Source organism: Meles meles, chromosome 7 (genome assembly GCF_922984935.1).
Source record: "Meles meles chromosome 7, mMelMel3.1 paternal haplotype, whole genome shotgun sequence".
NCBI lineage: Eukaryota > Metazoa > Chordata > Mammalia > Carnivora > Mustelidae > Meles > Meles meles.
In genome coordinates this window covers 150,354,965-150,380,877 of record NC_060072.1, presented here as the reverse complement: position 1 = coordinate 150,380,877, position 25,913 = coordinate 150,354,965, and the positions used below count along the sequence as shown (strand labels likewise).

Below are 25,913 nucleotides of genomic sequence, written 5' to 3'. Positions count from 1 at the left end.
TCAACTCTCCTCCAGGAAAGCTCCCCTGCGCTGGTGACCCCAGTTGGGCTGCTTTGTCTCAGAGTGTTTTCCTGGGGACCGCGACATTCCCTGAGCGAGAAAGGGCTCTCAGCCATGGGGAACAGGGCTTACTCCAGGTCTGCCCAACACGAGCCAATTCTCTCGAGTGTTCTGCCCAATTGATTACGCTTTGGGCAGAACGTTCATGAGAATTGGCTGGAAAACACCCAGCTAACTGGCTTGTGGGCGCCGCACGTCTGCAGGTCCACCTCCTCGTCCTGGCCTGGGATCCCGAATGGTCTCATCCGATCCCCCCCACTGAGGTCATCCCCATCCTTGGGCACCCCAGCGACCCTAAATTTGGAGACGGACGCCCGGCCACAACCCCTCCCTCAACTCTGTTCCCCGAAATCTCCCCTGCGCCGGGGCCCCTAGGAGGGCTGAGGTGATTCAGCGTGTTTTCCAGGTGGCAGCTACACGCCCCAAGAGCGAAAGGCCCTTGTCCATGTGTTACAGGGCGGTCCGAAGGGCCACCCAATGCTGGCCAATCTCAGGAGTGTTCTGCCCATAATGGTATCGATTTTGGAGAGGAAGAAACCTTCCCACTTCTAAACCACCCCACCATCAGGGATCCCCCTGGCCAGAAGCCCTAACTCTGCCACACTGCAGGACTTTTTCCTCAACTCAACTCCAAGGTGAACACTCGTCACTGCCAGCTGATTGGAGCTGCCATTCCCCAAGGCCATAACCCTAACCCTAAGTTGCGTTTTCTGGCTTCCTTCTATATGGGCCTGTCCCCCAAGCCATCTGGCTTGGGAACTCTGGAGTCACACCATAAGAATCCGCCTGACACCCAGCAGGAAGACAGTCCATTTGGAGCTACTCGGAGCTGTCAGAGGTGAAGAAATTTGCGTGTCCCCATGAGTACACCCCAATGTTGTGCAGCCCCCCAAAGCCTGATGCGGTGCCTGACCCCATTCTCAACTCAGCTTCTTGGGGAACCCACCTCCGCAGCAGAAGTTCGGGCCTGCCACATCCCTACCTCAGCTCTCCTCAGGGACCCCTGTCAGCTCTAGGCATACCTGGAACTCCCCTGCCTGCCTAAAAGCTCTGGGATCCCCTCTCCTTCTTCTCAACTGACACCAGCCCAAGGCTTTCATGAGAAAGGGGGATGGCTACTTCCTGACTGCTTAACACCTCCTTTCCTCTTCTGCCCTATTTCTCTCCACTTACCTTTGTACCTGGGCAAACTGGAAGGAACATATCAATGGAACATGGACATGCTCTGACATCTGAATCTTTCTTGGCAGCTTTCTGAGGGCTCCTTTTGCAAACAAACTGGTGTATCATACCACGGTTTGTTTGAAAATGATCATCGACAGAACAAGAGAGCAAAATCCCTCCATTTTTACCTCACTCCTCATGAAGTAGAACTTGGTGTTCTTTTTTCCTTCCTTGACTTCCATTCCAATTTGTTTCCATGCAGTGTTCATTCCTTTGCTTCAGGGGTAGGATTTCATCATTCCTCGCCTGCATAGAACACCCAGAGCTCGTCACAATGAGTGCCCTCCCTAATAGCCATCACCCATTGAACCCTTCTCCTCCACACCCCTGCCCTCTCGCTGCCCTCGGTTGGTGCTCTAAGTTTGAGTCTCTTTCCTCATTGACCTATCTTTCTCCCCTCACTATGTTCATGTTTCCTTTCTGAAATTCCATAGAAGTCAAATTATAGGCTATTCGTCTTTTCTTACTGATTTTGCTTAACTAAATCCACTCTAGATCCATCCACATCCTTGCAAATGGTAAGATTTCATTCTTCCTGAACCTGGCTCCTATTCCACTGAGAATATGTGGGAGATTAGATATCTATGTTCATATATATATATATATATATATATATATATATATCACTCATCAGTGAATGGACATTGGGTCTCCCTCCATCGTTTCGCTATGGTTGATAATGCTGCTGTCCATATCACGGTGCTTGTACCCCATTGAATGTGCCTTTTTGTGCCCTTTAGGGAAATTCCTAGGAGGGCAACTGCTGGACCCTAGGGTTGTTCAGTTCTTAGCTTTCAGAGGAACCACCATGCTCTTTTCCAGAGTGCCTGCAACAACCCGCATGCCCACTGACAGTGCAGGAGGGTTCCGTGGGAAGAAAAACATTCCCCGCCAGCAATTTCCTGAGGAGGAAACAGAAAACCTGGGGGATAACCTGACTCAAACAGCATCCGGCAAGCAGCCCCAGAAGTTCCCCCCAGGGTTCCTGACGCCATGCCCTGGGAAGCCATCAGAATGCCTCTATCCAGGGGAATTCCCAAAGACGCTCCTGATTTCACCACCCCTGAAACTTCAGAGAAAGAATGACATGTCCAACTCTCTAGATGGTCCGCTGAGTGACACTAGAAAGTCAAGCTTCCCTTTTCAATCGTCCAAGGCTCCTTGGAATCCTTTTGGTGGTGTAAAACAAAAGAATCTCAAACCAGGACCCCTGAAACAAATAACACATTATATGAACATAATAAAAAAAAGTGAAAGAAAAACATTTAGAATACAAATGCAAACTAAGTAAAGGTAAATAAATAAATAATCTCACTGATAGAAAGAAAACAAGCAAGCAACAAAGCAAGCAAGCAGGCAAGCAAGGAAACAAGCGACTAAATGACCTCGAGTCACCACATTCCAATTTCAAGGTAGATTAAAAAGCCATTGTCATCAAAACAATATGGGACTGGCATAAAAGCAGACACACAGATCCATGGAACACAACTGGGGCATTTATTCCCGGAATGAAGTCCATGGATGTAAACAACAATATGGCTATCTAGGCAATGTGGAGTTGCTCTGGCTAAGCAGGCCCTAATAGTTATTTTAACATTAAATTGGCCCTAACACAGCATGTTTAAAAATGCATTTATTGGAAGCAAACGTTTTAATAGGACAAAAATATTAATTCCCATTCAGAGTAAATAATTCTATCAGAGCTAAGTTGAAATATCCCTTTAATATATGAATGAATAAACTGTGCCAAAAGTACTATGATAATCAGTTTCTGAGCTTTGTGTTGGTACACACAGGCTCTTCTTGGGCCTCAGGGCACAACATCCTACAGATGCTTGAACTAAATGGAGATAAAGCACAGCAGATGCTCACAGACACGATTCAAAGTGCCAGTAGTGGGACATGGAGAGCAGTGCCCAGGGAGGAGCTGGTTGGGGTGCACGCCGCCTCTGTCGGGGTTCCTCACAAAACAGATGCTAAACGCAATGCCCACTTCTTTACTTTTTTTTGTAAGAGAGAAATTCTCTTTAGGCTTATTCCTGAAACTGGAGCTGAGTAATAATGTAGGTCTTTCCAAAAAGCCAAGTGTCTTGCCATGAGCATTGAGAAAAGTGGGGAAGACTTGTAGTTGAAAGTTGCTGAGAGGGTAGAAGTTCAGAGTTCTCCCAGACCAAACATCAGCAGATCCACTGTGAAAGGCACCTTCCTCAGCAGGTGGAACACGGACTACCTCCTACCCCCAGAAATCTCCTCCTTCGCCTTCCTTGGGACAAACCACAAGAGCTCGGACTTATCTCAATTCCTCCTTTCTCCCACTCCAAATATTGAACCCATCAGCAAGCCCTGTGAGCTCCATCTTCAGTAGGTACCCGGAATTGCCTAACCCTTCCCAGCCACCTCTCTGGTCCACACTGGAGCCCATCTCTAGCCTGAGTTCCTGGAAAACCTTCATCATTGCCTCCCTTGCCCATCTTCAACCCTGTGTCATCTGTTCTCAACACTGTAGCCAGGATGGCCCAGTGAAACAGGGTCCCATGGGGTCACAGCCCTGCAATGGCTTTCTGTCACCCTAATGTCACCTCCCTGAGGTCACGTCCTAAGCTGTCTCCTGTGCCTACAGGGCCTTCTGCTGCTCCTGGATATACCTGGTATGCTCCTGCCCCAGCAGCTTTGCATATTCTTCCCCCTATGTTTATAAGGCTCTTGGTGTGGTATCACTCACCTTCTTTCAAACTTGACTCAAGCATCACCTTCCTAGTGAAGACCCACCTGGCCACTATGTGAATAGCAAGACCACTGCCCCCTCCCCTTCAGCACCCCATCCCTGTCTCCTTTCTATTTCCAGAGGAGTTATCACAGTCACCAGGCCATCTCAGCAAGGGGGAAATGGAGTACTGCTCAGATGGTTTCACCACGGACTCCCTCTGATTTCCTAGTCCAGAGCCCTGGGGGAGAAGGTGACCAGAGCTCTTGCACAGCCAGGAACCCAGGACAATGGGTGCCCCCTATGGCACCCTGAAGACCATCAGGAAAATGAGCCTTAAGAGGAATTCACTTGCACATGAAACCTGGACCAGACACTTCCTCGATTCCAGGGGAGCACACACACTTCCTCCCCTTGCCGGATATGCTCATCTGGGAAAGATGAGCAGAGAAGCATCCCAGGGTCCACATCTCCCTCTGGCCAAGGTCCTGGCAAACAGACAGCTCTCCTCCCTGCACCAGCCACCTGTAATTGAGGTCCGGCATCCCCCTGTGCTGGGGCAGAATGGTGCACCTGTCCTCTTTCCTGGGACATCATCACAAACCAGGCTTTGCTGCACAGTTTTCAGGAAAGAACCTGCCGCAGCCACCCAGATTCCGTCTCAGTCTCACACGTGAGGGTCCCATGTGGAACTAGACCTTCAAGGAGACTGGTGTGTTGTGTGGCCTTGGAACCTAATGGCAGGAGCTGAGATTTCAGTATGGAACTGAAAAGAAAGAAATGAAAACTGGCCTCTTCCACACAGCACAGGACAGTGGATGATTTCTCAGGGGTGCGGCTCTGGAAGAAGAGCGTCTGCCAGCTGAATTCACAGACGCCAGGAGAAGACACCTGCCTTGTCCGAGGAAGCAAGGTGCACACTGGGCAAGAATCCAGAATGGTGCTTGTGGGCTGCTTCCCACCAAGCCCCCTGCTGAGATGAGCACCTGAGAACCCAACAGGAAGCAAATGTCCTATCACATCTGCAGCAGGAGCAGAGCTCCACCCCTGGAGCAAGCTGGCCTGTGCATCCAGAGCATGGGCGGGTTGCCTTCAGCGCAGGTCATGATCCCAGGGTACTCTGATAGGCCCCCATCTGACTCCCTGCTCAGCGGGAAGCCTCCTTCTCCCTCTCCCACTCCCCCTGCTTGAGTTCCCTCTCTCAGATGTCTCTCTCTGTCAAATAATAAATAAAATCTTGGGGTGGGGAGAGGAAATGCAATGGTTTCCCAAATTTCCAAGGCAATTTTAAGACCCAAAAAGTAATGCTCTAAGCAGAGGAGCTTCACCTTCAGTCTCACCAAAAGAGTGGTTAGTGCTTCTCAGACCTTCCAAGCATCCTTCTAGAATGAGCCCATTTGTGCTGGAAAATATATACATATGCTTGGTTCTGTAGGGGAGCTCCAGGATGAACAAGAACAGTCACCCTTCTGTGTTGTTGAAGTTGTGAACCGGGAACATTGATTTTTCACTTAAAAAGAAATCATATCGTTATTGTCAACACTAAAGGAACAAACCCTTTTAACCATTTTAGAGAGAAAGGAAGAAGAGTTTTATTCAAACCCAAGTCAAGACAGCTGTCTAGGAGACACAATCTTCACAAGGGAGGGAGAGCTCCAGGGGAGGAACATTTGGGGCAGATTTCTATATTCATTCTGTTTTGTTTTACAGAGTTACACATCATCATGAGGAAGAACATCCCAGAAAGTTACAGGTTTTTTCTTATGTTTTCAATATGTGCAAGTCAGTATGACTTTCATCTTATGGGAGCAGGAGAGGTTCTTTTGTTTTTCTGATCTTTATGTTTGCACTGGCATTTTGGGGTGATCTTTCTCTTCTCAGAGCAGATGTACATGTGCTTGGCCCATGCTCTGAGGTTTTGCCCAGTCATTTTGAGCTTGGTAAAATGTTAAAGGATAGCTTCCCTGGGAGCCCAGAATCCTGGCCCACGGATGGTAAAAGATTAAAATTTCCATTATCTTTCTAATTACTACTAAAGAGAGGAACCGGAGACAAAAGCACCTTTCACAATACTACTAAGAGATCAAAGTGATGCCTACAGAAGTTGCCTGTTCCATGGCCAACACAGGTGACAGAGGTGTTGCCAGAAGCTGGCCTCCTCCCTTTCTCCTGCCCAATCTCTGAAGCACAAGATCATTTAAAGTCAGAATTTTAGAACCTCTCAACATCTTAGAGATGTCTGGCACCACTCCCTTGGACTACAGAATAAAACAGAGTAGCTCATTGTACCAACACTAACTTAAACATGAAGTCCCCCTAAAGCTTAGATACACTGTTAGTTCTTTCCCTGCAGATATTGACTAATGTTAAGTCATAGTCATACCATATAAACACTATGATGGTTGGGAAGTAAGTAATCGTGGGTAAGGGAATAGTTTAGCAATGTTTATAAGCATTGTCTCATTGTCTAGAAGAGGCTGAGCTGAGTGTTTTTAAATACTATTTCTGACCTGTCTCACACCACACTCTGAATATACCAGCCTGAATCAATTTTAAAAAGATAGTTATTCCAGTAAGTTTAATATCAGAAAAACATTATAATGTCTCTATTCCTAGGGATATTTGAGTATCTTATTTAGAGGTCTTCCATGCTTAATCATCATGACGGGCAGAGGTAAAAAGGCCAGCTGAATTCATTTCAGTTGACCGCACAACAAGAAAATCCTGAGACTTGAGATGTTTCCAGATCGAGAAGACCAGAGATAAGAGGGAAATGGTACCATGTATGGAATAACAAGTGATTTGGGTTCAGATTGGGGGTCCCACTTAGGTTTCTGACACTCAAATCTTCTGTGACTCTAATCATCTCTGAGCCCCTGTCTAACCATCTAGAAAATGTGGCTGATAATATCTACATCATAGTTTGGATGTGTAGGGAGAAGTCCATAAAGAGCCAGTGTGCTGACTCTCAAGACAGGTGCTCAGGGGACCATGATTACTATTCTGGTCTTTTTCTTTTCTGGAATAAAGAACATATGTTGAATCCATATTTCCAAAAGATGATTCCCAAGATGATTTTAAACCTTTAAGGAAGGTCAAGAACCTGCTGTTTTATCATATTTCACTGAGAAAATGTGCTGTTGGACTGGTGAGGACAATACAATAGTACCGTCATCACTAGGGGTATGGAGCTTCCCATTTCTAAATGGCCATGTTGTCCCCCTTAGCTCAGGGCTACCGAAAAGGGCAGCTATTGGGGGACAACAGGCCAAGGCCGCAAGATATGACTAGGGCAGGCAGAACTCTGACTTAAGGCTCAACTCCTGTCTAACTAATTACACTGTTCTTCGCAGATAGAGTGCCATTGTCTGTGAGCTCTGATGCAAGAAAGGTTGAGAATTTCCCTTGTGATTTTCTCTGGGACCCTTAGGATATGTAGCAAAGTTACATTTAATTTTTAAACATTGAGGGACTTCCTGCTGTTCTTTTCATTGTGAGTGTGGCTCAATTCCCCTGTGGTCTAAGAATATAATCTAGTTAATTTCAAGCTTTAAAATGTGTAGATTTGCTTCATGACCCAACATTTCATCTACTTGGGTAAATATCCTAGGACCATTTGAAAATAATGTATTCTGTACTTAATGTATAATGTTCCATATATGTCAATGAGGTCACATTTGTTATCAATGTTTTATCAGCTTTTTCTATCAGACATTGAGAAAGGTATATTAAAATCTTTAAACAATGCTACTCTAGTCAACATTGTATTGGAGAATCTACCAAGTGTTGTAAGGCAAGAGAAACAAAAAGAATAAGAATTGAGGGGATAGGGGCACCTGGGTGGCTCAGTGGGTTAAAGCCTCTGCCTTCAGCTCAGGTCATGATCCCAGGGTCCTGGGATGGAGTCCCACATTGGGCTCTCTGCTCAGTGGGGAGCCTGCTTCCTCCTCTCTCTCTCTCTCTCTCTCTCTACCTGCCTCTCTGCCTGCTTGTGATCTCTGTCAAACAAATAAATAAAATCTTTAAAAAAGAGAGAGAGAGAGAGAATTGAGGGGATAATTGTGACGATTCACAGATAATATGAGGGTATACAAAGAAAATATAAAATAGTCTATAAATACACTATTGGAATTCAAAATGGAAAACTTGCAAATTTCGGAACCAAGAAAGCAATCCAGAAAGCAGCCAGGGGGAAGAGATTTCTTATGGATTGATAGAGGGAGGAACATCAGAATAATGTCAGACCTGTCCACAGAGACCTGGCAAGCCAGAAAGGGCTGGCAAGACATATTTAGGATACTAAATGAGAAGAACATGCAGCCAAAGATACCTTATCCAGGAAGGCTGTCATTCAAAAAATAATAATAATACCCATTCTTCTGAAGATGTTTCAAAAAATAGAAACAGAAGGAAAACTTCCAAACTTGTTCTATGAGGCCAGCATTACCTTGATCCCAAAACCAGGCAAAGACCCCATACAAAAGGAGAATTGCTGACCAATATCCCTGATGAACATGGATGCCAAAATACTCAACAAGATCCCAGCCAATAGGATCCAACAGCACATTAAAAGGATTATCCATCACGACCAGCTGGAATTTATTCCTGAGATGCAAGTGTGTGGTTCAACATTCGCTAATCAATCAACATGATAGAACACATGAGTAAAAGAAAAGACAAGAGCCATAGGATCCTCTCAATTAATGCAGAAAAAGCATTTGACAAAATACAGCACCATTTCCTGATTAAAACTATCCGAAGTGTATGGATAGAGGGGACATTCCCCAGTTTCATAAAAACCATCTATGAAAAGCCCACAGTGAATACCATTCGCAATGGAGAAAAGCTGAGGGCTTTTTCCTTAGGATCAAGAATGCAACGGGGGGGGGGGGGCATCTGGGTGTCTCAGTGGGTTAAAGCCTCTGCTTTCAGCTCAGATACTGATCCCAGGGTCCTGGGATTGAGCCCCACATCAGCAGGGAGCCTGCTTCCCTTCCTCTCTCTCTGCCTGCCTCTCTGCCTACTTGTGATCTGTCAAATAGATAAATAAAATCTTTAAAAAAAAAAAAGAACACAACAGGAATGTCCACTGTCACCACTGCTATTCAACATAGGACTAGAAGTCCTGCCTCAGCAACCAGACAACAAAAAGAAATAAAAGGCATTCAAATTGGCAAAGAAGTCAAACTCTCTCTTCACAGATGACACTTTGTGTGGAAAACCCAAAAGAGTCCACTCCCAAATTACTAGAGGCCATCCAGCAATTCAGCAATGTGTCAGGATACAAAATCAATGCACAGAAAACTGCTGCTTTTCTATACACTAACAATGTAACCATAGAAAGAGAAATTGGGGAACTGATTCCATTTACAACAGCACCAAAAACTGTAAGAAATCTTGGAATACACCTAACCACAGAGGCAAGGGATCTATAGAAACTACAGAACACTTATAAAAGACATAGAGGAAGACACAAAAAGATGGAAAACAATTCCATGCTCATGGATCAGAATAAACATAGCTAAAATGTCTATGCTGCTCAGAGCAATCTACACTTTCAACTCCATCCCTATTAAAACACCATTGGCATTTTTCATAGAGCTGGAACAAACCATCCTAAAATTCATATGGAACCAGAAAAGACTCCACACAGCCAGAGAAATGTTGAAAAAGAAAACCAAAGCTGGGGGCATCACAATGCCTGACTTCAAGCTATATTACAAAGCTGTGACAGCATGGTATTCACACAAAAACAGACGCATAGGGGGAGTTAAGATGGCGGGGAAGTAGGAGGAGGCACCATTTCAACCTGTACACTAAAGTGAGCTGATTACCTACCAAAGAACTCCAACCACCTATAAAATCAGCCTGAGATCAGAATTATACACGTCTGGATCTCTACAGGAGCAGAAGACGCCAGGGGCAGGTAAAACAGACTGGGAGGGTCGGACTGATATTGGAAGATAAAAAAAAGGGGGAGGGAGCCACCAGAGGTGACCGATTGGAAAGTAATACCCCAATACGAGAGTGCCCTGCATCTGGGGACCAGCATTAACTTGGAGTCTGGGTGAAAGCACTCAAAAAACAAAGAGCAAAGGATCATGGGGGGGGGGTGGTAATAGTGGGAATCTGGGCGGTTAGGGTCAGGGACCTAAGTCCCCAGACCCAGGACAGCCTCCCCTGGCGCTGAGCCAGAGAGAGTGTGGTGGAGAAATCAGGTCTCCGTCCCTGAGCCGCCAGTGCGCCTGAACGCCAGTGTGCCCGAGAATGAGTGGGGTCTGGCTCCCGTGAGGGGCTGGGAGCCTGGCCAGAAGGCAATCCTGAAACGCGTGCATCCCACACCCTCCCTTGGGAGAGGTGCTCATAGGCGCTAGCCTGGAGCTCTGGCATCTGGAAAAACCAGACATTCCCAGCCCGGGACAGCGGGAAAATCTCAGTGTGCGATCTCTGCTCGGAACCTCTCTGGCGGTCTGGAGCTGCCTAGACAGCCACCGCTGCCCTGGTTTTGGGTACAACGAGGAGCTCCTGCATCCCCAGGGACAGTGACTCAGAACCGATTCTGCCAGCAGCTTTTGCAAAACATTCTGAGGCTTCTCTCTGAGAGGGAGGTCGGGGTGCAGTTTGCTCTCCTCTAAACCTCCAAAAACCATCAAAAGCTGTCAAGGCGAGAGAAAGCAGATGAAAGAACATAAAAACCCCCAGAGAACAAAAGGCTGAAAAAAAGTTTCCTCAGAGCTCACCCCCTTGAGGGAGCGGGAGGACCTAACTCAGGGAACATCATTGTCTGAAAACCCACGTGGCAGGTCCCTCCCCCAGAAAACCAACCAGGAAGGAAGAAAAAAAAAAAGGACTTCAAGAGAACAACCACTACTACTTCATAAATACAACTTTTATTTTTAACTCTTTACCAATATTCTGGTTCTTTTTTTTTTAGACATGCAGATAATTTTTAACCTATTTACCACCACACTGAGATGTCCAGTACATCAACTTCTTTAATAACCTTCTAACCTGAACTTTTCGATACATACACCCGTGTTTTTCTTTTGCTTTTCTATTTTTTTAATTCTTTTTTAATTTTAACTTAGTTTAGTCTAGTTTATTCTTTTTTAATTTTTATTTTCTACTATACATATAGAGTTAAACTTCAAGGTAATCCCCTTTCCCCAATCAATGCTACCCCTATAGGCAAACCAGTTTCTAATCCCCCTGTAACTTAGGAAAGTTGAGTCCCTTAACAAAAACATCAAGATACCTTCAGGAAGAATCAAAATAACCTTCCTCACCCACACTGAGAATTTATAACCACTCTCCCAATTTTTCCTTCTGTCAGTGTTTCTGTGAATTCATGTTTGTCCCGATAATATATAAATCTTATACTTGGGGTTCTTTCTGATGAGGTTCTTCCCTTTTTTTTGCTTATATATATATTTTTTTCTCTTGTCATATACTTTTATCAGTCTTTTTGTTTGTCTGTTTTTGTTTGTATACTTCATAAATCTTACCTTGTGGCCCATTTGGGCTGAGCCTTCTCTTTTATCTTCCCTTCTTTTCCTATCTCTCTCTCTCTTTCTTTTTTTTTTCTTTTTTCTTTCCCCTTTTTTTTCTTTCTTCTTCTCTATTTCTTTTTCTTTTCTTTTTTCTCTCATTTAGGTGGGGAATCCTGATTGCACAGAAGCGTTCCAGGGTACACCTTGACTGCACCACAATCAATAAGTCCAGCTGCATCTGTTCAGTCATCTCTTACCAAAATGACTAGGAGGAGGAATACCCAACAGAAGAAATATACAGAGGATGGGCCTTCTGCAACAGAGCTAATGGCTATCGACATAGACAATATGTCAGAGAAGGAATTCAGACTAACAATTATCCAGGCAATAGCTAGGTTGGAGAAAGCCATGGATGACCAAACAGAATTGATTAGGGCAGAACTGAAAGCCACCAGGGATGATGTTCACAATGTTAGGGCAGAACTGAAAGCCACCAGGGATGATGTTCAAAATGCTCTCAATGAGTTCCAATCTAATCTAAATTCTCTAAAAGCTAGGGTAACTGAGACAGAAGATAGAATTAGTGATCTGGAGGACAAACAGATAGAGAGAAAGGATCAGGAGGAAGCCTGGAACAAACAGCTCAGAAGCCACGAAAACAGAATCAGGGAAATAAACGATGCCATGAAACGTTCCAACGTGAGAATTATTGGAATCCCTGAAGGGGAGGAAAAAGAAAGAAGTCTAGAAGATATAGTGGAAGAAGTTGTCTATGAAAATTTTCCCAATCTCACGAATGGAAACAACGTTCATATACTAGAGGCAGAAAGAACTCCTCCCAAGATTTTAGATTCTCGAAAGTCCTCACGACACCTTATAGTTAGAATGAGGAATTATGTTTCAAGAGAGACCCTCTTAAAAGCAGCTAGGACAAAGAGGCTCCTTACATACAGAGGAAAACCCATTAGAATAACGTCAGACCTTTCCACAGAGACCTGGCAAGCCAGGAAGGGCTGGCAAAATATATTCAGAGTACTAAATGAGAAGAACATGCAACCAAGAGTACTTTATCCAGCAAGACTGACATTTAAAATGGATGGAGAGATAAAGAGTTTCCAAGACCAGCAAGGCTTAAAAGACTATGCAACCACCAAGCTGACACTGCAGGAAATATTAAGGGGGGTCCTATAAAAGAGAAAAAATCCTAAGAATATCATTGAACAGAAATATAGAAACAATCTACAGACAGAAAGACTTCAAAGGCAACACGATGTCAATAAAAACCTATCTCTCAATAATCACTCTCAATGTGAATGGCCTAAATGCGCCCATAAAACGACACAGGGTTGCAGATTGGATAAAACGACAGGACCCATCCATATGTTTTCTACAAGAGACCCATTTTAAATGTAAGGATACACCCAGACTGAAAGTGAAGGGATGGAGAAACATTTTTCATGCCAATGGGCCTCAATAGAAGGCCGGGGTAGCGATTCTCATATCAGATCAATTAGATTTTAAACTAAACTGTAGTCAGAGATACAGAAGGACACTACATAATTCTTAAAGGAACTAACCGCCAAGATGATCAACAATTGTGAATATCTATGCCCCCAATATGGGAGCACCCAATTCCATAAGAAAACTATTAATCAAGATAAAGAGTCATATTGATATGAATACAATAATAGTAGGAGATCTTAATACGCCTCTCTCAGAAATAGACAGATCATCGAAGCAGAAAATTAATAAAGAAATAAGAGCATTGAATGAAACATTGGACCAGATGGACCTCATAGACATATACAGAACATTCCACCCTAAAACAACAGAATACTCATTCTTCTCAAGTGCACATGGAACCTTTTCCAGAATAGACCACATACTGGGTCACAAAGCAGGACTCAACCAATACCAAAAGACTGACATTATTCCCTGCATATTCTCCGATCACAATGCTTTGAAACTGGAACTCAATCACAAGGAAAAGTTCAGAAGGAACTCAAACACCTGGAGCTAAAGACCACCTTGCTTAAGAATGCTTGGACCAGGGACGCCTGGGTGGCTCAGTGGGTTAAGCTGCTGCCTTCGGCTTGGGTCATGATCCTAGGATCCTGGGATCGAGTCCTGCATGGCATCCTTGCTCGGCAGGGAGCATGCTTCTCTCTCCACCTCTGCCTGCCTCTCTGCCTGCCTGTGTGCTCTCTCTCTCTCCTTCTCTCTGACAAATAAATAAATAAAATATTTTTTTTAAAAAAAAGAATGCTTGGATCAACCAGGAGGTCAAAGAAGAACTTAAACAATTCATGGAAACCAATGAGAATGAAGACACTTCGGTCCAAAACCTATGGGATACAGCAAAGGTGGTTCTAAGGGGGAAATACATAACCATCCAAGCCTCCCTCAAAAACACTGAAAAATCCAGAATACACCAGCTGTCTCTACACCTTAAAGAACTGGAGAATCAACAACAAATCCAACCAACTCCACATGCAAGAAGGGAAATAATCAAGATTAGAGCAGAGATCAATGAGGTAGAAACGAGAGATACAGTAGAACGTATCAATGAAACTAGAAGCTGGTTTTTTGAAAGAATCAATAAGATCGATAAACCATTGGCCACACTAATCCAAAAGAAAAGAGAGAAAGCCCAAATTAACAAAATTATGAATGAAAAGGGAGAGATCACAACTAACACCAAGGAAATAGAAACAATCATCAGAAATTATTACCAACAGTTATATGCCAATAAGCTAAGCAACCTAGATGAAATGGATGCATTCCTGGAAAACTACAAACTCCCAAAATTGAACCAGGAAGAAATTGACAACCTTAATAGACCGATATCTAGTAACGAGATTGAAGCAGTGACCAAAAACCTCCCAAAAAACAAGAGCCCAGGACCTGACGGATTCCCTGGGGAATTCTACCAAACTTTCAAAGAAGAAATAACACCAATTCTCCTGAAGCTGTTCCAAAAAATGGAAGCAGAAGGAAAACTTCCAGACTCTTTTTATGAAGCCAGCATTACCCTGATCCCCAAACCAGGCAAAGACCCTACCAAAAAGGAGAATTTCAGACCAATATCACTGATGAATATGGATGCAAAGATTCTCAACAAGATCCTAGCAAACAGGATCCAGCAGCACATTCAAAAGATTATCCACCATGACCAGGTGGGATTCATCCCTGGGTTGCAAGGTTGGTTCAACATTCGCAAATCAATTAATGTGATAGAACAGATCAATAAGAGAAGAGAGAAGAACCACATGGTCCTCTCAATGGATGCAGAAAAAGCATTTGACAGAATCCAGCATCCGTTCCTGATGAAAACACTTCAAAGTATAGGGATAGAGGGAACATTCCTGAACTTCCTAAAATCTATCTATGAAAGACCCACAGCAAATATCATCCTCAATGGGAAAAAGCTTGCAGCCTTCCCGTTGAGATCAGGAACACGACAAGGATGCCCACTCTCACCACTCTTGTTCAACATAGTATTAGAAGTTCTAGCAACGGCAATCAGACAACAAAGAGAAATAAAAGGTATCCAAATTGGCAAGGAAGAAGTCAAACTCTCTCTCTTCTCAGATGACATGATTCTTTATATGGAAAACCCCAACGACTCCACCCCCAAACTACTAGAACTCATACAGCAATTCAGTAACGTGGCAGGATACAAAGTCAATGTACAGAAATCAGTGGCTTTCTTATACACTAACAATGAAAATACAGAAAGGGAAATTAGAGAATCGATTCCATTTACTATAGCACCAAGAACCATAAGATACCTGGGAATAAACCTAACCAAAGAGGTAAAGGACCTGTACTCGAGGAACTACAGAACACTCATGAAAGAAATTGAAGAAGACACAAAAAGATGGAGGACAGTTCCATGCTCTTGGATTGGAAGAATAAACATTGTTAAAATGTCTATACTGCCTAGAGCAATCTATACTTTTAATGCCATTCCGATCAAAATTCCACCGATATTTTTCAAAGAGCTGGAGCAAATAATCCTAAAATTGTATGGAATCAGAAGAGACCCCGAATTGCTAAGGAAATGTTGAAAAACAAAAACAAAACTGGCGGCATCACGTTACCCGATTTCAAGCTTTACTACAAAGCTGTGATCACCAAGACTGCGTGGTACTGGCATAAAAACAGACACATAGACCAGTGGAATAGAGTGGAGAGCCCAGATATGGACCCTCAACTCCATGGTGAAATAATCTTCGACAAAACAGGAAAAAATATTCAATGGAAAAAAGACAGTCTCTTCAATAAATGGTGCTGGGGAAACTGGACAGCGATATGTAGAAGAATGAAACTCAACCATTCTCTTACACCGTACACAAAGATAAACTCAAAATGGATAAAAGACCTCAACGTGAGACAGGAATCTCTCAGAATCCTAGAGGAGAACATAGGCAGTAACCTCTTCGATATCAGCCACAGCAACTTCTTTCAAGATATGTCTCCAAAGGCCAAGGAAACAAAAGCAAAAATGAACTTTTGGGACTTCATCAAGATCAAAAGCTTCTGCACAGCAAAGGAAACAGTCAACAAAACAAAAAGGTAACCCACGGAATGGGAGAAGATATTTGCAAATGACAGTACAGACAAAAGGTTGATATCCAGGATCTAGAAAGAACTTCTCAAACTCAACACACACAAAACAGATAATCATATCAAAAAATAGGCAGAAGATATGAACAGACACTTCTCCAACGAAGACATACAAATGGCTATCAGACACATGAAAAAATGTTCATCATCCCTGAAGCTATCAGGGAGATTCAAATTAACACCACATTGAGATACCACCTGACACCAGTTAGAATGGGCAAAATTAGCAAGACAGGAAACAACGTGTGTTGGAGAGGATGTGGAGAAAGGGGAACCCTCTTACACTGTTGGTGGGAATGCAAGTTGGTGCAGCCACTTTGGAGAACAGTGTGGAGATGCCTCAAGAAATTAAAAATAGAGCTTCCCTATGACCCTGCAATTGCATTGCTGGGTATTTACCCCAAAGATACAGATGTAGTGAAAAGAAGGGCCATCTGTACCCCAATGTTTATTGCAGCAATGGCTATGGCCACCAAACTGTGGAAAGAACCAAGATGCCCTTCAACGGATGAATGGATAAGGAAGATGTGGTACATATACACAATGGAGTATTATGCCTCCATCAGAAAGGATGAATACCCAACTTTTGTAGCAACATGGATGGGACTGGAAGAGATTATGCTGAGCGAAATAAGTCAAGCAGAGAGAGTCAAGTATCATATGGTCTCCCTTATTTGTGGAGCATAACAGAGAACATGGAGGACATGGGGAGATGGAGAGGAGAGGGAGTTGAGGGAAAATGGAAGGGGAGATGAACCATGAGAGACTATGGACTCTGAAAAACAACCAGAGGGTTTTGAAGGGGCGGGGGGGGGGGGGTGGGAGGTTGTGGAACCAGGTGGTGGGTAATAGGAAGGGCACGTACTGCATGGAGCACTGGGTGGGATGCCAAAACAATGAACACTGTTATGCTGTAAATAAACAAATAAACAAATTAAAAAAAAAAACAGACGCATAGATCAATGGAACAGAATAGAGACTCCAGAAATGGACCCTCAACTCTATGGTCAACTCATCTTTGACAAAGCAGGAATGAATATCCAATGGAAAAAAAACAAGTCTCTCCAATTAATGGTGCTGGGAAAATTGGACAACCACATGCAGAAGATTGAAACTCAACCATTCTCTTACATCACATACAAAGATAAACTCAAATGGACGGAAGACCTCAGTGTGATACAGTAATCCATCAGAATCCTGGAGGAGAACAGAGGCAGTCACCTCTTCCACATCAGCCACAGCAACTTCTCCTTAGACACATCAGCAAAGCCAAGGGAAACAAAAGCAAAAATGAACTATTGGGACTTTGTCAAGATAAAATACTTCTGCACATCAAAGGAAACAGTCAACAAAACAAAGAGGCAACCCATGGAATGCGAGATGTTTGGAAATGACATGTCATATAAAGGGCTGGTATCCCAAATCTATAGAGAACTTCCGAAACTCAACACCCAAAAAAGAAATAATGGCTAACAGATACATGATAGCATGTTCAACACCACTTGCCATCAGGAAAATACAAATCAAAACCACAATGAGATACAAACTTACACCAGTTAGAATGGCCAAAATTAACAAGTCAGGAAATGACAGATGTTGGCGAGGATGTGGAGAAAGGGGAACCTCCTACACTATTGGTGGGAAAGCAATCTGATGCAGCCACTCTGGAAAAGAGTTTGGAGGTTCCTCAAGATGTTAAAAATAGAGCTATCCTACCACCCAGCAATTTCACTACTGGGTATTTCCCCCCGAAGATCCAGACATAGTGAAAAGAAGGGCACCTGCACCCCAATGTTCATGGCAGCAAAGTCCACAAGAGCCAAACTGTATAAGGAGCTGAGATGACCTTCAACACATGAATGGATAAAGAAGATACGGTTCATATATACAATGGAATATTCCTGAACCATCAGAAAGGATGAATACCTACTATCTGTGTCAATATGGATGGAACTGGAGAGGATTATGCTGAATGAAATAAGTCAGGCAGAGAAGAATAATTACCATATGGTTTCACTCATATGTGGAACGTGAGGGATAGTGTGGAGGACCACAGGGGAAGGGAGGGAAAACTGAATGGGAAGAAATCAGAGAGGGAGACAAACCATGGGAGACTCTGGGCTCTGGGAACCAAACTGAGGGTTACAGAGGGGAGGGGAAAGGGGTGACAGGGTGATAGGTATTAAGGAGGACACGTGTTGTGATGAGCACTGGGTGTTACATGCAACTAATGAACCATTGAACACTACCTCAAAAACTAATGTTGTACTGTATGATGGCTAACTGAACGTAAATAAATAAATAAATAAATAAATATGCTTTCTACATGAAAAACATAAAACAATGGGAAGAGAATTTCAGATTTGTATGATGAAATAGTCTCGAGATATGTGTCACAGCAGTGTAAATATACTGAAACTACTGGACTTTATACTGAAAATGTTTAAAATGGCCAAATCAATGCTAGGATTTTTTATAATTTTTTAAAAGTACATTCTGTATGATTCCCTTTTTTAAAGATTTTATTAATTTATTTTAGAGAGCGAGAGAGGGCATGGCATGAGAGTGGTGAGAGAGGCAGAAGGGGGAAAAGAGAATCCTTAGCCCACACTGCACTGAACACAGACCCTACATGGAGCTCGATCCCACACCATGAGATCACATCCTTAGCCAAAATCGAGTCAGCAGCTTAAGCGACTGAGTCACCATCCATCTCCTTGGGCATTAGTATTGGTGCATTCCCTGCTCTCTCCACCACCGCTGTTCTGAACACGCCTGAAAATGTATCTATGAAAAATCATGCCAGAATTTCCTGGAGTGAGTCTGAGTACGAGCACTGCTAGGTGATGGGTACCTCTGCAGCCTGGGATGGGTGCTGCTCAGTTTTCTCAGACAATGGTGCCTGTCACCCTTCTCTCCAGGGGACTCCCATGTCCCCAGGCACCTGAAGCCCATTTGGCCCAGGAATTCACCTTCTCTAGCAGAGGAGAGATGGGACTTCTTTCTCTGGCTGGGACTACAAACCATGATCCTGAGAAAGGAGAGCCCTCCTGGGACTCCTGGCCTAGCAAGGCAGCTGTGGTCACTGTGCATGTGACAGGGCCAGAGCGGCTGGGCCTTTTAGGGAATGAGTGCTTTAAACCAGCCTTGCATGGGGCATGTGGGAGCAGCAGCCCCTGCTTCTTGGGGAGCAGTGATGTGTGCAGAAGGAGGGAGGCCAGGGTGGAGTCTTCTAAACCACACCACAGTCTCTCCCTTGGTCCTGAAACCAGCAGGAAGGATGCTCTAAGGACAGAGACTCCAGGTTTCCCACCCAGGGAAAAGGGGCCCTCTGGAGGGCACTGAAGCCACCAGCCCTGCCAGCCACAGGCCATTTGAACAGGATCACCTCCAGCGCATTGTCCTTGTTCGTGTTTGAACAGTGATTGACCCACTCAGTGCTGGTGCACTTCCAGAGGTAGACTAGAACCCTTCCAGGGCCTGCTCGTGGGTCCGAGGACCCCACCCAGAGAAGCAGAGGATGTCCCTCTTCCTCCAGCGCTGGGGAAGGCAGCCACCACCCTAGGGCAGGACCTGGGCCAAGCGTGTGTTCTTTCTGAAGTTCCCGTGTTCAGTGGGCATTGCTGTGCCTGAGTAAGGCCCCCTCAGCCCCAGAGTTGGGAGCCATGAGGGGCTGTCTCCCATCCTGGCCCATGAGGTTTGCTTTGGGGGTGAGAGCTCCTCAGCTCCCCAGGGATAGCTACCCACCCCGTCCCATGTGGGGACATGACCTTGGGCATCCTCAGACAGGTAGAGGAATGTGTGCCTACACACACACCACCACTCTGACTGCCCAGCCCGGGGTCAGAAGGGGCAGACACCCTGGGAGTGAGGTGGGTGGCAAGGGGGAAAGAAGAAGAGGTCAGAGACATCTGGGCCATGGTGCCGGGGTAACAGGACCCCAGATCCATAGCATGGGGACAAGAGATAGGCCAGACTGATGGTCAGGGAGTCCCCAAGGGGCCCAGGAGGGTTTCCAGCGCATTGGGAGAGGACGGGGTCTGGGGTCTGGGGTCCATCACCATCCTGGTCTACTGGAAGTAGGAAGAGATACCCACCCCCCGCCCAGTCCAGATGGGGCCACAGCACAAAGGGCCTCAGCTTACTCTTCTGTCAATTGGGCTGTAGAGATGGGATGTCCTTAGGTTCCCACAGGCTTGTAGAAAAGTCTGTTGGCTTTGGATCTTCACCACTGACCCACCATGCTCCGAGTCATGGGAAAATGCTTTGTTCTCCCTGGAGGTCCTTCTGAGCAGAGGACAGCCTGGGGGCTTGTGGGGCTGAGGACCTGGGTTTGCAGAACGTGGGAGAGCACTGGACCACTGGTGTGGGGACCAAGGTGAGGACCTTCCTTGTTGCAGCCTCAGGAGCCCCATTTGGAAGAGGTGCCAGAGTCAGTGCTCTGGTCAGGGTGAGGAGGCCTTAGGAGGGAACCAAGCACCAGAACAGGAGAGGGAAATGGGGAGAAGGTAGGCCTCCGAGGTTTCTCACATCACCCCCAGAGACCACAGATCCTGCTCCTGGGAGAGACACAGAGACACACAGAGAAGACAGAGACAGAGAGAGAACCAGGAGAAGTTACAGACTTTCTTCCATCAGGTTGGAAACAACATCCCATCATTGTGCTCCATTCTATTCCTTAGAGCTCAGTCACACAGGCCATTCACCCTGGAGGGGAGAGAATTCCACAGATGTGTGACCAGGATTCAGGAATGCCAGGAACCACTGTGGGGACTGCCCAGCACATGGGCACAGACAAGGCCCTGGGACCTGGGCCCAAAACTAATGGGAGCCCCTGGAAATCTGTGTGACAAGAGGACAAGGTCAGAATCAGTTCACTGCAACCTTCCCATAGGGGTTGGGACACAGGCAGGAGGAGGATGGCTTTGGCTGGGCCCCATAACAGACCCAGGCCCCTCTGAGCCGTGTTCTATGCCCCGCCCAGCCCCCCACTCATCCTTGCATTGCCACGTGCATGTTCCAGCCTCCTGTGATACTAGGAACGTATATAGGGGTCCTACCCCTGATGGTGTCCCTAGAAGTAGAAGCCAGAAGACCCCACTGTGCAGATGGGGAGCTTGGGAAGGCACTGAGAGGCACATGGTCTGTCCAGGGTTACAGTCCTGGGCATTAGCAAGAGCCTGGTCTGAAGCCAGCTCTGTGTCCTCACAGTGGGGAAATCATCCACACCCAGGCCTTGTGGGGGCTGTGGGTAGGCTGTGTGGGGGTCACTGTACAGACAGGGCATGGGGTAGAGGGTGAGCATTGAGCAGCTGAGGGAGGGGAACCCTCGGGGGCTCTGATGTGGGGAGGAAGTCTAGTAAGCAGTCCCCAGGGAAGTGGTGAGCTCACTTCCCTGACAACAGAGCCTAACAGAATTTGGAACCCGGGTAACCAGGCACCCACATTCCAGACATGGCCCCCTGCCCAGCTCATTTCCTTGGAGATCCTCAAAAGAAGAACATGTTTGTGTGTTACATCCCAAAGTCTGGAGGCTGCAGGCAGAGGAAAGCACACCTTGCAAATACATTCCCTCACGGGGGATGTCATATCAGGGCTCCCCGACATCTCTGCTCATTTGGCCAGAAGTACAGAAAGGTGACACCATGTGTCCCAGAGCCAGTCCCCAGTCCCATATGCTCTGATCCGACAGTGCAGTCCCAGGTCCCCTCCGTGTGTGTGTGTGTGTGTGTGTGTGTGTGTGTGTGTGAAGAAGTCTCATGTGGGGTGCACCCACCCCACTCAAGAGCAGGTGGACAAGGGGTCAGATGCCTGGTGGTCAGGTCACATTCACATCCCAGGTCAAGGAAGGCTGGCTGGGTGAGACAGGGTGTGGGGGGCTGTGAGCTTCTCCCCAGTGTTTATCCTGTGCCCTGCAGGTATGGGTCCCTGTCCCTGGCATGGGACTGTGCACGCACATGTGTGTGTCTGATTTGGGAGCAGCAGGGGGACTGGGCAGGAGGGCAGTGAGGATGGCCGGGCAGGGCTGTGATGCGTCCGGGGGGCTACTGGTCCCTGTCTTTGCAGAACACCAGCGATCATCATTGCAGGAAGGAGGTTGACAGATACCTGCTCCATCTCCCTGACACAGGGAGTGACCATAGGGGGCTCTCCAGGATCAGGGACAGGGGACTGCCTGGGAAGGCCTCTGACACTCCCCAGGCCACTGTTCCTGCTGGTACCACACTGGACTGTGGTCCAGGACCCGGAGCCCACGGAGGCCGAGCCCGAGGGTGAGAAGGCCAGGGCTGGGTGTATGTGGGTGTCTGGGGATGGGCTGGTGCCAGGCCCCACAGGCAGGAGACCCCAGAGGCTGGTGTGTGACCAGGAGCAAGGACTGGGCTCAGAGCACCCAGCGGGAGGACTGCCGTTGGGGAGACATCCCGGTGAGGTTTCCTTCCTGGCTGTAGCTTCTCTGGGAGGCCCTGGGCTGAGCTCTGTCTCCGCAAAGGAACACAAACATGTTCTTCATTCCAGGGTCTCCAACGGAATGAGCTGGGCAGGGGGCTGTCTCCAGAATGTGGGGCCTGGTTACCCGGGTCTAGCTCTGAAGAGCCAGAGTGGCCCTGACTTCACCCGCAGCTCCAGAAATGGGGATGGTGCCTGGAGAGACTTCAGCAGGAGACCAGGAGCCAGCAGGGGACCAGGCACCAGCCCATGGAGAGCCTGACGCTGTCCCGGAGGGGCTGGGGCCTGGGCCTGGGCCTGCCCCTGCCTCTGCCCCTGCCCCTGCCTCTGCCCCTGCTCCTCCTCCTGCTACAGTTCCTGCTCCTGTTCCTTCCCCTGCCCTACCAGAGCAGTGCCCTCTTCCCCTGCCCCAGCCTGTGCTACTGCTCTTGCATCTGTCCAGGCTCCTGTCTCTGTCCCTATTCCAACCCCTGCCCCTACTGCTCCTGTGAGGCTCTCAGAGCCACATCCAGAACCCACAGCCCTGTTCCTCATACAATTATCCCCTGTTCTATCCCCCTACACCGACGGCCCGCAGGAATGTTTCATCCCATATCAGTATATTCTTTCTCTTTGTTACATACTGTTATTTTATCTTTGCATGTTCTGTTGGGGGATTCAGGTCTCATGGGCAGAGGTTCAGCTTGGGATGATGAAGAAGTGGTGATGATGGACGGACGTGGCAGGTGCAGAACAGTGAGTCTATTTATTGCCACTGAATTGGACCCTGAAACGTGCTTAACAGTTACAGTTGTACGTAAGTTACAGCACAATAAGAAAGAAGTGAGGCAGGAGACGGGGTGACGAGTCTGTGAGACCTGCTTGTGCCCACATCATAGGCATGGAAGTGTGAATCCAGAAGGTCCAGACAACTTGCTCCCAGTCCCAGCGTGTGGAGCCTGGGCTGAGAGTGGTCCCTGAGCAGAGGAGGAGTTGGGCCCAAGGAGCCTGAGGGAGGACGTGACACAGTGAGCCCCCAGGAGGAGAGTGAGCACCGCGGTGGCCTGGTGCTCAGACCTGCTGGAGACCATGTCCCACCCACACTGGTCTGTCCCCAGGGCTGGAGGTCGTCAGGGTACCGACCCTCCCAGGCGGCAGGCTGGCAGTGGCTGGCAGGGGAGGGGCACGGCTGATGCAGGAGGGAGTCCTCAGGCAGAGAGGAGGGGGCAGGTGCTGCCCCAGCAGCACATCGGGGAATCCAACGGGACGCACATCCAGACTGAGTGAGCGCCCACATTTCACAAGCACCAGTGCAGAAATAGCCATTTAAAACCAAGGCAGGTGACCATAAGCTGTATTACAAAGCTGTGATCATCAAGACGATATGGTATTGGCACAAAAACAGACACATAGATCAATGGAACAGAACAGAGAACCCAGAAATGGACCTTCAACTTTATGGTCAACTCATCTTTGACAAAGCAGGAAAGAATGTCCAATGGAAAAAAGACAGCCTCCAATAAATGGTGCTGGGAACACGGGACAGTCCCACGCAGAAGAATGAAACTGGACCATTTCCTTATGCCATACACAAAAATAGACTCCAAACGGATGAAAGACCTCAGGTGAGTCAGGAATTCATCCAAATCCTTGAGGAGAACAAAGGCAGCAACCTCTTTGACCTCAGCCGCAGCAATTTCTTGCTAGACACGTCTCCAGAGGCAAGGGAAACAAAACCAAAAATGAACTGTTGGTATTTCATCAAGATAGAAAGCTTTTGCACAGCAAAGGAAACTATCAACAAAACAAAAAGACAACCAACAGAATGAGAGAAGATATTTGGAAATGACATATCAGATAAAGAGCTAGTATCTAAAATCTAGAAAGAATTTACCAAACTCAACACCCACAGAACAAATAATCCAATCAAGAAATAAGCAGAAGAAATGAACAGGTGTTTCTCCAAAGAAGACATCCACGTGGACGACAGACTCATAAAAAGCCACCTTGGGTCCCACAGGTCCTCTGGGGATAGCACCTTGGTGGGCTCGTTGTACCAGCAGGTACCTGTTCAAGTGGCTCTTGTCACACCGCACAATCTTGATCCCATTGGCCAGGTCGACCCTCATCACCTGGTGACAGGCTAAGGTCAGTGGGTGAACCTCCACCACCAACCCCCCAAAAAAGGTCCCTATGTAGTGAACGTTGCCCTGGTCTCTGGGGATATGCGCCTGGGACTGTGACCAGCCCTGGTAGCTGAAGTCCTCATGTGACATCCAGTAGAAACTGGGGTGCAGGATGCCAAAGAGGAGGGACAGGATTTTCATGCCCATGTGATTGCAGAACTTCATGTCCACATCCGCACACAGCAAGTCATCCACCTCATGGAGGAAGTGCTGCTCACAGAAGCAGCTGACCATCGCCATGTGCTGCATGGACACATCCTGCCAGAGAGGCGCTGGGGACCATGAGGACCACCACCCTCCAGCTCTCCTGGCGGGGCACACAGGCCCAGCAGCCCGCTGGTCAATGAAGACCTAGTGACCCTGTGTCCCACCATGATGGGCTTCTGTGCCCTCTGCAGGAACAGCTCCAGGAAGACCACCTGTCTACAGGGATGAGGGACAAGGCAGGAGGAGCATCACTGTCAGAGCTGGCAGCAGGACCCCAAAGCTGGGTCCCATGGACATGTGCCTTCAAGGGGGCAGGTCCTGGGCTGCTGTAAGCAACAGCCACTCTCCCAGCCTGTCCTGAACAAGTCTGCTGATGGGGCCTCTCTACCTTCTACTCCCAGAGATGGGGACCATCAGCACCCCTTCATGCAAAGGGAAGCCTAAAGTTTCAGAGGTGAGAAACCAAGCCCGCAGTCAGCATGCTGGAGCCAGGAACAGTCCCTGTGCTGAGTTCCCAGGCAAACCCTGCAGGTTCCCTCTCCTGGCCAACCCCCTGCAGCTCTGTCCCCACCTGCCAGGAGAGGAGCACCTTTGGGCACAGCCTTCCTTTCTACTGCCTACAGACTGGCTAGAGTCAGCACAGCTGGCCTCCTGCCCTCCGTTGCCTAGAGTGGGCTGTTTCTGGCCCCCACAGAGCTGTCTCCACTCCCATGGGGCCCTCCTGAGAAGGCTACGGGGCCTCTTGCTGACAAGGTCCATCAGTCAACCACTGCTGTTCCTAGGAGGGTCACCCTCGAACTCTCCCAGATCAGGAATCAGGTCCAGCCCATGTACAGGGTATGGGAAAGAGGACCGCTGGAAGAAGAGGGGGCTTGCTTAGACCTCGGCCGTGAATCCAAGAGTGGAAGCTTCCAGGTCCAGGTCTGCATCTCCCCACCCCCAAGAAGCTGGAAGTTTTGTCTCTCTGAGGGGACTGCCTGTGGGGAC

At 47.1% G+C, this 25,913-nt stretch overlaps 1 pseudogene; it reads right to left on the bottom strand.

The window, feature by feature from the left end:
- Positions 1-25,340, bottom strand: LOC123946535 (annotated as a pseudogene).
- Between the last annotated feature and the right edge of the window lie 573 nt (positions 25,341-25,913).